The sequence below is a fragment of the Elephas maximus genome, chromosome 4 (assembly GCF_024166365.1).
Source record: "Elephas maximus indicus isolate mEleMax1 chromosome 4, mEleMax1 primary haplotype, whole genome shotgun sequence".
In the NCBI taxonomy this organism is placed as follows: Eukaryota; Metazoa; Chordata; class Mammalia; order Proboscidea; family Elephantidae; genus Elephas; species Elephas maximus.
The window spans coordinates 168,897,664-168,912,105 of NC_064822.1; the positions used below are offsets into that span (position 1 = coordinate 168,897,664).

At 41.5% G+C, this 14,442-nt stretch overlaps 1 long non-coding RNA gene across 2 annotated transcripts in view; it reads left to right on the forward strand.

Annotated features, from left to right (window-relative positions):
* LOC126075943 (uncharacterized) overlaps nucleotides 1-14,442 on the forward strand; it is a 111,971-nt gene that overhangs the window by 42,174 nt on the left and 55,355 nt on the right. The window contains exon 1 of one of the 2 annotated variants that reach the window (XR_007517359.1): nucleotides 9,469-9,509. The exons of the other annotated variant lie outside the window; for it this stretch is intronic. This is a non-coding gene — a long non-coding RNA (uncharacterized LOC126075943). Of the gene's footprint in view, nucleotides 1-9,468; nucleotides 9,510-14,442 lie in introns of those variants that run through there. 2 annotated transcript variants of the gene reach the window in all.

Sequence of the window (14,442 nt, forward strand, 5' to 3'; positions counted from 1 at the left end):
AAATTCTATCACATAGAAGTTGGTGGGGAAGTCTATATATAAATGGATGAATCAGGCTGACACCACCTGAGCAATTTTAATATCACTAAGAGTAGGACAGACAGACATTATATGCTCCCTGAATGGTACAATATGGCAGATATTGCATGACCTGTGAAGTTTTCTTGAAAAAAAAAAAAAATTGACCAAGGGTCTAGTCAAGCCCCTAGGTCTACCCTCCAGTTTACAGGAAATAATGAGGATGGAGTAACATGTTGAATGTTTCATGGGGAGAAAGAATGCAATCAGCCAAATCTTAATGTGGGCAATTCCACAGGACAAAAGACCTGGTTTCTTCAACAAATGAATGATACAGAAAAGAGCCAGGGTTTGGGTGGGGGCCTATTAGATTAAATAAAAAAAAAAAAACTTGAAAGATGTTTCAACCAAAAGCAATGTCGAACTTTGTCTGAATCTTCATTCAAACAAACTGAATATAAAAAGAATTTTTCAGATAATTAAAGAAACATGAACACACACTGGGTATGAGACGATATTGGTATTATTGTTAGCTGGTGTCAAATGAGCTTTGACTCATGGCAACCCCATGTACAACAGAATGAAACGTTGCCTTGTTCTGCACTAGCTTCACAAACTTTGGTATGCTTGAGTTCATTGTTGTGGTCATTGTATATCCTGAGAGCCTTCCAACCTGGGGGACTCATCTTGCAACACTATATCAGACACTATTCTGTTGTGATCTGTAGGGTTTTCACTGGCTAATTTTTTTAAGTGGATTGCTAGGCCTTTCTTCCTAGTCTGTCTTAGTCTGGAAGATCCACTGAAACCAGTCTACCATGAGCGACCCTGCTGGTATTTGAAATACTGATGGCATAGCTTCCAGCATCATAACAACACGCAAGCTGCTACAGTACAACAGACTGACAGATGGGTGGTGTATGGATGATATTAAGGAATTTTTATCAGTTTTGGTAAGAGTGTTAATGACATGGCTTTACTAAATAAATAAAAAAAAAAAGGCCTCAGGTGTTAGAGATAAATTGTGATAAAACCACTTGACACAAAGTAAATGCTGTGAATCCTGTTGTTACAGGTAAATGATAAGATTCCCAGGATTTCCTTTAAAATCATCTAATAAAACAAGGAAATGGTGTTGAACATGAAGGGCACAGAGGAAACAAAATCGAGAAAATGTATATAATTGTTGAAGGCAGGTGATGGCTAACGGGGGTTCATTATACAGTTCTTTCTACTTTTGTGCATGTTAAAAATTTATAATGGACACTTAAAAAATATCTATCATGTTTTGGTATATTGAATTTTGTTTTCTGAGATGCTCTGAGTATTTATATTCTTTTTAGGGGTCTCAATTTAAAAAAGAATTCTACTGCAGCCCCCCTAGTAACATGAGCTGTCATGATATGAAATTGAGCATAAGGTAGGCCCAGGCTTGAGGGTAAGGTCATGACCCTCTCATATGTTATACAGGTATCCTTGTGGTGTGAGAAAAATACACAAAATTGTGTATATCAGTGGTCCTTATCACTGCCTCCACCTTAGAACAATTAAAGTACTAATGCTCAGGCCCCACCCTAAAGCAATTGAGCCAGAATCTATGAAAGTGGGTCCCAGGGGGTAATATTTGGGCGGGGGGGGGGAACTCCCTATTGTTGTTAGCTGCCATAGAATCAGACCCAACTCATGGTGACCCCATGTGCAACAGAACGTAATGCTGCCAGGTCCTGCACCATCCCCATGACCGGGTACAGATAGTACTCTTGTGACCCACAGGGTTTGTGTTGGCTGATTTTTGAAAGCAGATCACCAGGACTTTCCTCCAAGTCCATCTTAGTCCGGAAGTTCTGCTGAAACTTATCCAGCATCATAACAACACAAGCCTCCACTGACAGACAATGGTGGGTGCACCTGAGGTGCATTGGCTGGAATTGGACCCGCATGGAAGGCAAAGATTCTACCACTGAACCACCAATGCCTCATTGGGTGATTCCAATGTATAGTCAAGGATGAGAAAAATTAGTAGAGGAACCACCTGGCACAAAGTAGGCGCTCACAAAATGCTGACTGAAAATGAATCTGTAACTAGTGACCCAATATGCTGTCTTTCAGCGATTTGATAAAGCCTTTTATGGAAAAGAACTTAACACATAACCTTGTCTCCTTCCCAACCAGGGGATCCAAATCGTAGAGGTTATCAACATGGTTCTTGAGCCTTTGCTAGACAGGCACACTTATGCCCAAGAGGGTATTGTGGTGGCTGTTAGCAAGAGCCTCGAAAGATAAGAACAGTTTCAAAAATATTTTTGGGGCATCACAAAAACTGCATTGTAACACAACACTCTTTGGAATAACATTAAAGAAAAGTGAATTATGCCCGTTTATCAAAGGGAAAATGAAAGCCCCTTGAACACAAGTTTTATGTTGAAGCCAAAGCCCTTAATTAAATTGACAATAAAAGATATGGTCCTTCTAAGAACTGAGGAGTGATAGGCAGCCATTTGCAATCTCAGTATATGGCTGCTGGTATTTAACTCTGTTTCACTTTTGGTATGTTGAGAAAGGACAGATTTTCATAATCATTAGTGAGAAATGGAATCTTTCCACTGATTCAGTCAACTAAATGTGGAGTGTAAACAGCTTCACGTATTTCCCTTCTCTCCTGTCTCTGGGTTGGAATTTGGACAGAATATGCACAGGGCATTCATTTCAAACAGATCGGCAGAAAACAAATACTCTAAACTTGCACTGCAAATAAATCTTCCATGTAGTGATAGAATAAATGATCCTAACCCTTTAGTGAAGGGGAACATCTTTTTCTTTCACTCAGCTGGAGTGAGTTGTAGAAGCATCGGGTTGCGAGATTTAGAAAATAAAAATACATAACAGTGGTTAAATTAAAAATCATACAGATATTCACAAATACTGCAAATATGTACAAATACTGCCTAGGACATGCTTATACTTCTTGTATTATATAATTTACTTATTTATCATGTTTATTGTTTACTTTCTGTCTCCACCTTCACTGTCATCCCACTCTTCAATTCCCCATAGAATATAAACTGCACAAGGGCAAAGGTCTTCATCTGTATCGTTCACTAATACAACTCAAGTGTATTCAAGTCCTAACAATAGTGCCAGGCACAGGGTAGGTACTCAATACATATGTGTAGAATGAATAAAGGAATGAACCTAATCCAGTGCTCCAGGAGTGATAAACATCAAGTCAATTTGGTAGGAAAGAAGGGATTTGCCAATCTTGGCAAATACATAGCAATCTAACTCTCCAGTTATGCACCCAGGTCAGAAACATGATTCTTTCCTTTTGAACCTGGTCAAGGCTCACTAGGCAGACATTATAAATCAATGGAAGGTATCCTGAGATTCAAAACTTCTACTCTAGTCTTGCATATGATATAGAATTTAGGATATCAACCCAGGTGTGCTGTAACCAAAGAGTACCTGATGCCTTGTCTGGGGGGTGGTGGCGGTAGCTGGAGGTTGGAGTATGACTTAAGTGGTAAATGGCAACAAGATGGAGGTGATGGACATTGAAAGAGAGATAGAGCAATGTCTAAAACAAGATTATTGTTGCTAGGTGCTGTTGAATCGATTCTGACTCATAGGGACCCTATGTACAACAGAACCAAACACTGCCTAGTCCTGTACCATCCTCACAATCGAAACAAGATTAGATCCATATATTTTATGCCTTTTCTTGGAATGAAGAACCTTAGTTACCTGGTCCAAAATCAAAGGGTGGATCAAGGGCTGATGATACGTATATAATCATGAGGTATCTTTTAATTTATTTTTGTTTTGTATCAGCTGGTCTTTTCCTTCTGGACTAGGTGCCTCTCAAAGTCACTGTCCAATCACCAATGTCACGGAGTCCTCCGGGTGTGGGCTCTGAGCTCTCTATTGACTTGAGCTTCTTCCTCAAATGTGAACAGCATTGATATGGGTCCCAGAGATACCCAGTGCCCTCTGCCAAATTGCCATATAGTTTTCTTTCTTTCTTTTTTTTTAATGTGCTTTTTTTATAGGCGAAGTTTACAGAGCAAATTAGTTTCTCATTAAACAATTAATACACAAATTGTTTTGTAACATTGGTTGCCAACCCCATGATGTGTCAACACTTTCTCCCTTTCCCAACCCTGGGGTTTCCCATTTCCATTTGTCCAGTTTTCCTGTCCCTTCTTCCTGCCTTCTCTTCTTTATTTCTGGGCTGGTGTGCTCATTTAGTCTTGTATACATCGTTGAAATATGTGTGTTATTGTTTGTTTTACAGGCCTATCTAATCTTTGGCTGAAGAATGAACTTCAGAAGTGACTTTGGTACCATTAAAAGGGTGTCTGGGGGCCATACTCTCAGGGTTTCTCTAGTCTATGCCAGATCAGGCCAGTAAGTCTGGTCCTTTTGTGTGTGTGTGTAAGTGTGAATTTTGTTATGCATTTTTCTTCCATTCTATCTGGGACCCTCTATTGTGATCCCTGTCAGAGCATCAGCGGTAGTAGCCGGGTACCATCTGGTTGTTCTGGACTCAGTCTGGTGGATGCTGTGGTAGCTGTGGTCCATTAGTCCTTTGGACTAATATTTCCTTTGTGTCTTTGGTTTTCTTCATTCTTCTTTGTTCCAGACAGGGTGAGACCAGTAGCTATATCTTAGCTTTTAACACCCAGATGCTGCTCACTGAAGTAGGGTGTAAAACATTTTCTTTATAAACTATGTTATGCCAATTGAGCTAGATGAACCCCGAGACCATGGTCCCCAGCCCTCAGCCTAGTAACTTGGTCCCTCAGGGAGTTTGGATGTGTCTATGAAGCTTCTATAACTTTGCCTTGGTTCCATATAATTTTCTAAGGAATAAGTATTAGCAGTATTTTGACCGATGCTATTGAGAGATGGAGAATAAGCTAAGATTAGCTATGGGTGGGAATGTGTGCCATTTCCAGAGACAGCAAGCAGAGCTAATGCTTCCAGAAGGCTCTGTTTGAAAGGCTATTTCTTAACTTTAACTTAAACAAAACAAAACAAAAAAACCAGCATGTGATGAAAGCAGAACAAAAGGTGGGACCCCAAATTAACACCTGGGACTATCTTCTCTTGGGATCTCGAGAAGAGCACAGATCCTTGGGAATGTCCCTCTTTGCCAGAGACCTTGTATGTTTACTTAACTGTCCAGCTGAGGGTTCACCCTGACATTTCAGCAACTAGGCAGAGTGTGTGAATTTACGGTGACAATTCAGACACCAGAAAGGGAGAGCTGCCCAACAGGGAGGCAGGAAAGACTGTTCAGGAAACCTGTGCTTTTCAGGGCTTTTTTTTCCCTCTTTCATCACAAGATGCTGGTGACTGAACTCTTATCCTGTGGTTTTACCCGTGATGACTGTGCAGAAGTCAGAAACAAGCAGTTCCTGCCCTCTGGGAAGGGGCAAAGAGGCCTGGGGAGGGGAAGAGGGGTGAGAATGACACAGGAAAAAGGCAAAGGACGATTCGTGTCAAGAGAGTGTTACTCTGAACGGGGGAGAGAAGTAGGAAAAGATGGTTTAGTGGCACGAACTTCTTCTATGCATATGCATAGAGAATTTCTGCACAGATCTTCCAAAACCTTTTTAGCATTGGTTACCTCCTTGGATAAGGTCCCTGGGTAGCGGAAAAGGTTCGCACTAGGCTACTAACCTAAGGTTGGCTGTTCAAACCCAACAGGTGGCAAGGCAGAAGAAAGGCCTGGCGATCTGCTTCCATCAAGCTTATAGCCAAGATAACCCTGTGGAGCAGTTCTACTCTGTAACACAAAGAGTCACCATGAGTTGGAATTACTTGCTGATAACGAGCTTGTTTTTTGTTCTTTTTTTACCTCCATGGAGCTGGATGGGACAGCTAGAAAAGGATGACAGGGTGAGGGAGATGTTTGCTTTTCAGTTTATAACTCTCTGCACTGCTTGGTTATCTTATCTTGTGTATCTATTTTTTGTTTTTATTTAAAAAAAAAAAAAAGACATTAAAACAACCTAAATCACAGGGGCTTTATCTACTCTCCCTTTATTCTCTATGCTCCAGCCAAAAGAGTCTTTGCTTACCAGCTGTGTGGCCTTTGGCAGATTGTTTAACCTCTCTATGGCCTATTACATCATCTGGAAATGGGGTGAATGATAGTGTCTCCGTCATGGGGTGGCTGTGTTCGATGAGATAAGATTTTACCCGTTTTATCTGTTAAATACTGCTGGGTACTAGTAACAGTGTTAAATACTGGTAACCATATGGACTCAATAAATCCTAGCTATGACTGGTGCTATCCAAGTCCTGCCCTAACACAGAATTCAGCATTTCAGCTAGTTTGTCCCAAAGACAGTACCTAGTGGTCATGTCAAGTGACAGCAGCAGCTGTCTCATGGGCTGTTCTCCCTGGTCCCATGGTTGGGGCTGTGATGGACGATGATGCACGGCGGATGGATGGCTCCTGACTGTCCAGTTCATCAGAAGGAGAAAAAGAACAGCTGCTCGGGACTGGAGCCAGAGGAACAGGCAGAAGGCAAGGTTGATGGGGTCACAAACACACCTGTCATCATCTTAGTAGAATAAATAGTCTCCCTTTCGTCATGTCCTGAATATATTTCAGATAGATCTGAAAAGAATGGAAAATGTGGAGTGGCCCAAGTGGTAAACAAGAAAAGAAGGGAACTTGATTAAAATGCAGTGTCCCTTGCTCTTTCCTACCAAATTGAAAAAACCAAACTAGTTGCTGTCAAATTGATCCTGACTCCTGGCGACCCCATGTTTCTCAGAGCAGAACTGTGATCTATAGGGTTTTCAACAGCTGTGACCTTTACAGAAGTAGATCACCAGATCTTTCTTCCAAGGTGCCCTTGGGTGGATTTAAACCACTAACCTTTCAGTGAGTAGCCAAGCACTTAACTACCTGCACCACCCAGGGACTCTACACTCTCCTACCAGAATTCCATGGATTTATTCGCCTTTCCAATGACGGTGTCTAGGGCTGGAAAGATCTTAGACAATGAGTTTAGAATCATAAACTCATTGCATATGAGGACTGAAGGGAATCGCGCAGATCAATTTGATAGTACCTCAAGTAACAGAACATGATTCAAACTAAATTCTGTAACTAGGACATTTATTATCTCATGTATTGAGAACTCCAGCAGTAAGGTGGACTTCAAGCTTTGCTGATCCATTAGCTCAACAATGCCATAAAGTCCAGGCTGTCTCCATCTCTCTGCTCTATCAACCTTGGTGTATGAATTGTGTGTCCTTAGACTGGTTTCCTCATGTGGTCACAGGTGTTTGTCAGCAGCAAGTAGGGCAACATGCTTTCTTGTTTCCAAGCAATGAGGGAAGAAGAGAGAGAGAGAAAAAAAAAAAAAAGAGAGAGAGAGAGAGAACCTCTCCTCCAACTATGGAATGAAAAGTCCTTCTCTGCAGTCCTACTGAGCCAATTTAGTGTGTGTGCTCACCCCTGGACCCAAAAGAATGGCCAGGTGAATGCACTGAGCTGATCGTCTTTAGCCTGAGAATTTAAAACAATCATTAGCAAGGAGGATGAAATGATTAGCTTAGACCAGGTTTTTCAACCTTGGCAATATTGGCATTTTGGGTCAGATAATTCTTTGTCACGAGAGCTGCCCTGTGAATTATAAAATGTTTGACCTTTATGCATTAGGCAAAATCACCCTCATTTTAGAACTACTGGCTTAGACCAGTCATCTGGGGGTAGAATGGATATCGGGGACTAAATCACCATGTCATTGCCCAAGTGTGTGCCATGATGTGACCATTCATCAGTGGCTACTCTGGGTGGGGTGTTCTGCTAGGCACCAATGATACAATAGAAAAAAAAATGTTACCTTTTCAATCAAGGACGTTATTGTAGTGAGGAAGGCAGATATTAAACAATCCCACCATTAATTGTTTTATTTCACTTTTGATAAGTGATATAAGGGGTTATGAGGGTATAACTGTGGGAACAAATTGCTGGTCTAGAGAGGAATCTCCAAAGAAGAGGGACATTTGAACTGAGCTCTGAGAAAGAAGTAGGAATTAGCTAGGCGAAGAAGAGAAAGAAAGACACACCAGGAAAACAGACAGCATGCATAAGGGCTGGAGATACAAGAAGAGTGGCACCCTCGGGGAGCTAAATGAGAGTCCATGTGGGACAGTACCAAGAGTGAGGGGGAATGTGCACAGAGGCTAGGCTGGGAGGACGTCTTGCAGACCATATTAAGGATTACAGTTTTTATCCTAAAAGCACCAGAAAACTAACAATGGCTTTTTTTTTAATTGAGGTTAAATTGACATAACATAAAATTAACCACTTTAAAGTGTACAATCCAGTGGCATTTAGTACATTCATGGTGGTGTACAACCACCACTTCTATCTAGTTCCTAAGCATTTTCAGTACCCCAAAAGGGAAGCCCACACCCATTAAGCAGTTGCTTGCTGTTCTCCCCTCTTCCCAGCCCCTGGCAACCACCAATCTGCTTTCTGTCTGTGGATTTACTTATTCTGGCTATGTCATATATATAAACTGAATCATACAATATGTGACCTTTTGTGTCTGTCTTCTTTCACTTCTCATAATGCTTTTGAGGTTTACCCTAGCATGTATCAGTACATCATTTTTTTTTTTTGGCTGAATAATATTCCATTGTATGTATATGCCATGATTTGTTTATCCAGTCATCCACTGATGGGCATCTGGGTTGTTTTCACCTTTTGGCTATTGTGAACAGTGCTGCTATAAACACGCCTGTAGATGTATTTGAGTACCTGTTTTCAATTCTTTTGGATATATGCCAACCAAAGGGTTTTAAGTAGAGGATAATTTTAGGGGCTCTATAAAGAAAGGATAGGAGCAGTCTAGGTGGGGAGCCGAGGGGCCAGTTCTTGCAGTGGAGCAGGTGACAGATGATGTCAGTTTCACCTGGGGTGGTAAAAGTAGACAGAGAGAGAACATGGGTTGATTTGAGTGCTATTTAGAAGTTAAACTAGGTAGACCCTGGCACTGAAGTACATATGGGGGTAAGAAAAGGGAGATATCAAGGATGACTCATAGGTTTCTCGGTTTGTTCAGTTCAATGGATGGTATTGCCTTTCCTGAGATGAGAAATACTGGTGACAAATCAAATTGTAGAGGGAAGATCATTTCCTGGATATGTTGAGTTTGAGGCCCATGTGAGACATCCAAGTAAAAATGTCAAGTAGGCAGCGAGAGATAAAGGTACATTGTTCAGGGAAGAATACTGGGCTGGAGAGAGTAATTGGAGCCATGGGTATGACGAGAGCTCATCTTGAGAGACTCTGACATTTAAAGGTTGGATAGAAAAGAATGAGCCTCGGAAAAAGTAGGAGGGATTAGGAGGAGTAGGAGGGGTTCCAGGAGAGGGTTGTGTTCCTTAAACCAAGAGAGGAAAGCATTTTGAGAAGGAGGAGTGGACCAGCAGTACTATATGCTGTTGAAAGGAGATGGAAGGTAAGGACTAAAATATTATCCTTTAGATGTAGTGACTTGGAGGTCACTGGTGACTCCAGCAAGCACTGTTTTGGAGGTGGTGAGTATTGGGGTCAGAAGCTGAGTTGGAGAGGCTTGAGCAACGCATGGGAGGAGAAGATGTGGAACATAGAGTCAATTCCCCTTGGAGAAATTTGACTGTGAAGGGAAGCAGGGAGGAGAGGATAGCTGGAGGGAGAAGTGAAAACAAGGAGGAGTTTTTCTTTAGGATGAGAGACACTTGACCATGTTTAAATGGTTAGTGGGGAGTTGGGAAAGGGGACAGAGTTTTGAAAATGCAGGAGAGAGAGAAATGGAAATGGATAGTACAAGGCTATTAAAAAGGCAGGAGGGAATGGAATTTAGACACATGAGCTGTAGAAAGAAGAGGCACCTTTGCTTTTGTAACCAGAGAGAAGAACGAGAGATGTAAAAGGCAAGTGGACTTACAGAGTTTGTGGCAGGAAGTTGATAGCATTCCTGTTTGAACGCTTCTTTAGTTCCTGCAAAATAGGAGGCTCAGTGTCTACACAAAGGGTAGGGGAGAGCTTCCATGGTCAAATGTATTTGGGAAATGCTGTGTTAAAGTTAAACAGTTGTCCTCACAACGGGACTTTTCAGACTCTTTAATACACAGGATTTCATTGTGAATGTCCAAGAAGGGCATTGAGGAAATAGCATGTCTCAAACTTATTAGACCCCAGAGCTCTTTATGTATACAGCAGCTCATGGAAGCAATGTTTCCCAGCACACACTCTGGAAACACTGAGCAGGATCAGCCCCTTCATTTTATGGTAGAAGAACTGAAACCCAAAGATGGGAAGGAACTGGTAGGAATCACTTGGCTGGATTAGCAACTGTGGAGGGCACTTTGACAGGGACTGCAGGGGGCTTCCCTAGAACTTAGCTTTGGTGCTAACAGCCCACTCAGTTTTGTTTGTACTCTACAACCCCAGTCACTGGTCATAACTAGGACAACTGGGGTCTACTTTGAAATATGAAATTAGGCCGACAGACAGCCATTAAGCTTTTATGTGTGGCATGAAAGAGTATATGGGATCCTTGGGTGGTGCAAATGGTTAATGCACTTGGTTGCTATCCAAAAGGTCAAGGGTTCGATCCGCCCACAGGCACCTTAGAAAAAAACGCTTGGTGATCTACTTAAAAAACAAAACAAAACAAAAACAGCCACTGAAAACCGTATAGCGCACAGTTCTACTCTGACATGCGTGAGGTTGCCATGAGTTGAAGTTGGCTTGATGACAATTGGTGGTGGTGATGAATGAAAGACTATGAGGCAGGACTCAAATCTATAGGCTCGGAGTTCAGCCTGCCTAAAGGCCATCACATAACTGGCTTTGTGTCCTCAGGCAAGTTACTTAATTTCTCTGTGTTTCAGTTTCCTCATTTGTATAAAGGTGACAGTCATGGCATCCTTATTACAAAGAATTGTTGTGGTGATTAAGCAAAATAATACTTATGAAGGGCTTAGAATAGGGCCTAATGCAGGTAAACTCGCCTTTGTTTTTAGCTGCCATTGAATAGGTCCCTGACTCATGAAGACCCCAAGCACAAAGGGGCCAAACGCTGCCTGATCCTATACCATTGCTATGATTGGTTGGAGAAAAGACCACTGCGATTTACAGGGTTTTCACCAGAAGTATATAGCCAAGCCTTTCTTCCTAGTCCATCTGAGTCTGGAAGCTGTGCTGAAACCTGTTCAGCATCATAGCAACATGCAAACTTCCATTGATAGATGGGCGGTGGCTGAGCATTGGAGGGGAATTGAACGTGGGTCTCCCACAAGGAAGGTGAGAATTTTACCACTGAACCACTAATGCCTGATATTCCTGGGAGAAGTGGGGCAGCCATGTTCCATCCCATAAATCAAGCACCCAAAAAAGCTACTCTGACAAAGGAAAGAAAAATGAACAGGTGTGTTGAGCGAGGTAGAGAAGAATAATTGAGAAAGTGTAGTCTTTCCAGAAGCCTGGATCTGTCTTCAGAATCTTTGAGATGTGTCCCTGTGTCCTTATTATAGATCCCAGTTAGTGCAGTCTTAAAGTGCTTGACTGCTAACTGAAAGGTTGGTGGTTTGAAACCACCAGTGCTTCCATGGGAGAAGTATGTGGTAGTCTGCTTCTGTAAAGATTTACAGCTTTGGAAACCCTATGGGGTCACTATCAGTCAGAATCACCTCGATGGCAGTGGGTTTGGTTTTGGGTTTGATTAGTTTAAGCTAGCTCTGACTCGCAAACAAAGGAATAAAATGAGCATGGTGGCCGAGACAAGATTTGAACCTGAGTTCCCTGGCTTCTAGTCCATCACTCCAATTATTACCTTGCATAGTTTGTTTAGGACCTGGATTTAACTAAGCGAGAAAAATCTCCTCCCAGAGAAAGAAAAGCAGATCTTTGCAGCAGGCAGCAGATTGTATCTGGGATTAAGTTAAGTGTCCCTGGTTTCAAAGAACCAGACTCTTGAACTTCCAGCTGCTGCAGTCTATGCCTCACTGCCAAGCTGCTGAAGATGTGGCACAGAATCAGGGCAGTGGGGCTCTGAAAGCATTTCAGTTCCTCCCTGTAAGATTTTTAACTTGGTGGCTAACGTATGACATCATCTAGAAATTGAAGCAATGGATAATCTTTGTTGCTGATTCTGAGTTTGCCATGAACATCCATAACTCCAAGCTTTGGCATGTGTACTTCGTTCTGCCTGGAATGTTCTACTAGGGATTTGAACTGGTTTGAACTGGGTCAGCCATGGCTGATGAAGCAAAACCAGAACAGACCTGAATTTTTAAAATTTGGGTGATCTGGAGCAATAACCAGGATGGGAAAAACTATGGGTAGAAGCCCTCGAATGGGAAACTCAGAAAAGGCATAGTGAGCCCTTTCAGGAGCCTGATGCAGGCGATTGGATTATTGGCAGGACTGTAGAGAGTGACACACATTCAAAGCTGTGTAGTCGGCTGTCATCTTTGAGTGGGACACCAACGTTTCCGACTGCTCAAAATCCTCTGGGGAAGAGATTTGGTTGCTATGCAACGTGTGTGCTGCCCTTGTTTTCTAATAAGGTGATTAAGTTTCTAGCAGAGGTTCCACCTGTAATTTTTCCTCTTCCAGTTGTGGTTCCAGTTCACCTAAATTTTAAAAATTTGGATCTGTTCTGATTTTACTTCCTCAGCTGTGACTGTACCAGGAAGAACCAGTTTGAAGCCCTGTGTTCTATCCTTTCTTCCTTGCCTGTGGAGGGCCTACCCTGGTAGACCTCAAACTTTAGTGAGCTGGAGAATCATCTGGGGAGCTTGTTAAACTGCCACTTTTCTGGGACCCTTCTGGGATTCAGACTCAGTTGGTCTAGGGCGGAACCCAGGAGTCTTTCTGTTTAACAAGCATCCCACAATATTCTTACGTAGGAAATTCAGGCACCAATCTTTGAAAACACTCCATACTTTTTATAAATTCAGACCTTCTGGAAAAAACCCTAGGACTGAGGAATGTAAGGAGTGATTTAAAAAACAATTTTGATGTTAAAAGTTAAAGTCGTCATCGGTGTCACTGAATTGTACAGATGAAAAAGATGTTGAATTGGTGAATGTTGTGTTATATATATTTTTGCCACAATAAAAATAGAAATTAAAGTTGTGTGGGCTACTTTTTAAACCTGAGTCTTGGTTTCCCCATCTGTTAAATGTGGAATAATGAAGATACCTCTCTCTTGAGATTGTTGTCCAGATCAAATGAGGCAAATACAAATGAAGGCAGCCTGTAAGCTGCAGAGTCAATTGCAGTAACTACTTTGTATTAAAATTGAATCTGAGTGCTGGAAAGGATCTTAATGGCTGTGTAAACTGACGCTTAAATTTTCAGCAAAAGAGCCAGAGCAGGAACCACATCTTATTTTCCACTGTATCCCCTGGCCTAGCTCAATGTGTAGCAGCAGGATTTATTTTTGTTGATAAGGACTCAATGTTTTTAAGCTCTTGAATACAAATGAGTCATCATTCAAGATTGTGATTGGCTGACACCAGTTTTATTTGGTTGGGTGCTAAATAATGAAGAGGAAAAAACTGGTTATTAATGCAGAGAGGCTAGGAAAAAGCAGTGAATAGCAGCCCAAAAATAGCCCCAATAATTATAAGTCTTACAAAGGCTGTTACAACGTACTTTATGAGTCAAAAATGAAGTGTGCGTGACATGAATCATTCTGTGATTAAGAGAAGGAATCTTACTTATTCAAATGTATTTTGTCAGCAGTAATGCTCTCTTGTGAATAACATGTGCCCTTAAATGAGAGTGATGGATAGCTTTGTTGGACTACAAAATAGATGAATTTCTTATTGTAAAAAAAATTCACGGTAACGCAGTACTAGGTTGGCTTCACCTTAATACTAATACTAAAATCACTGCACACTTAAGTGTTTGTGTATTATGCTTATTGGGAATATACGGCTAACATCGTTCTTTGAGTTTAGAATTGGATGGATAAGAATAAGAAGACCATGTCTTTCCACTTATCTTCCTTTGGAGTAATCTCTCAGTATTGTTATATGGTATTCTTATAGGCTCCTTATCTTATGTAGAAAAATGTTCATATTTTCGTATTCACATTTTCTGTAATTATTTCAGGTTTTTTTTTTTTTTTTTTTTAAATCAGGAGGAGGGACAGATTGTGTTTCTAGGGTGTATTAGTACCTTGTTTCCAGCACAAAATTGAGAGAGATAAATTAACTTTACCATATCCAATGATTTATTTGATTCCCCCCCCCCCGCCCCCCAGCTGCTGTTGAGTTGATACCAATTCATGGAGACTTCAGGTATGTCAGAGTAGAGCTGTGCTTCATAGCGTTTTCGATAGCTGATTTTTCAGAAGTAGATTACCAGGCCTTTCTTCTGAGGTGCCTTTGGGTGGA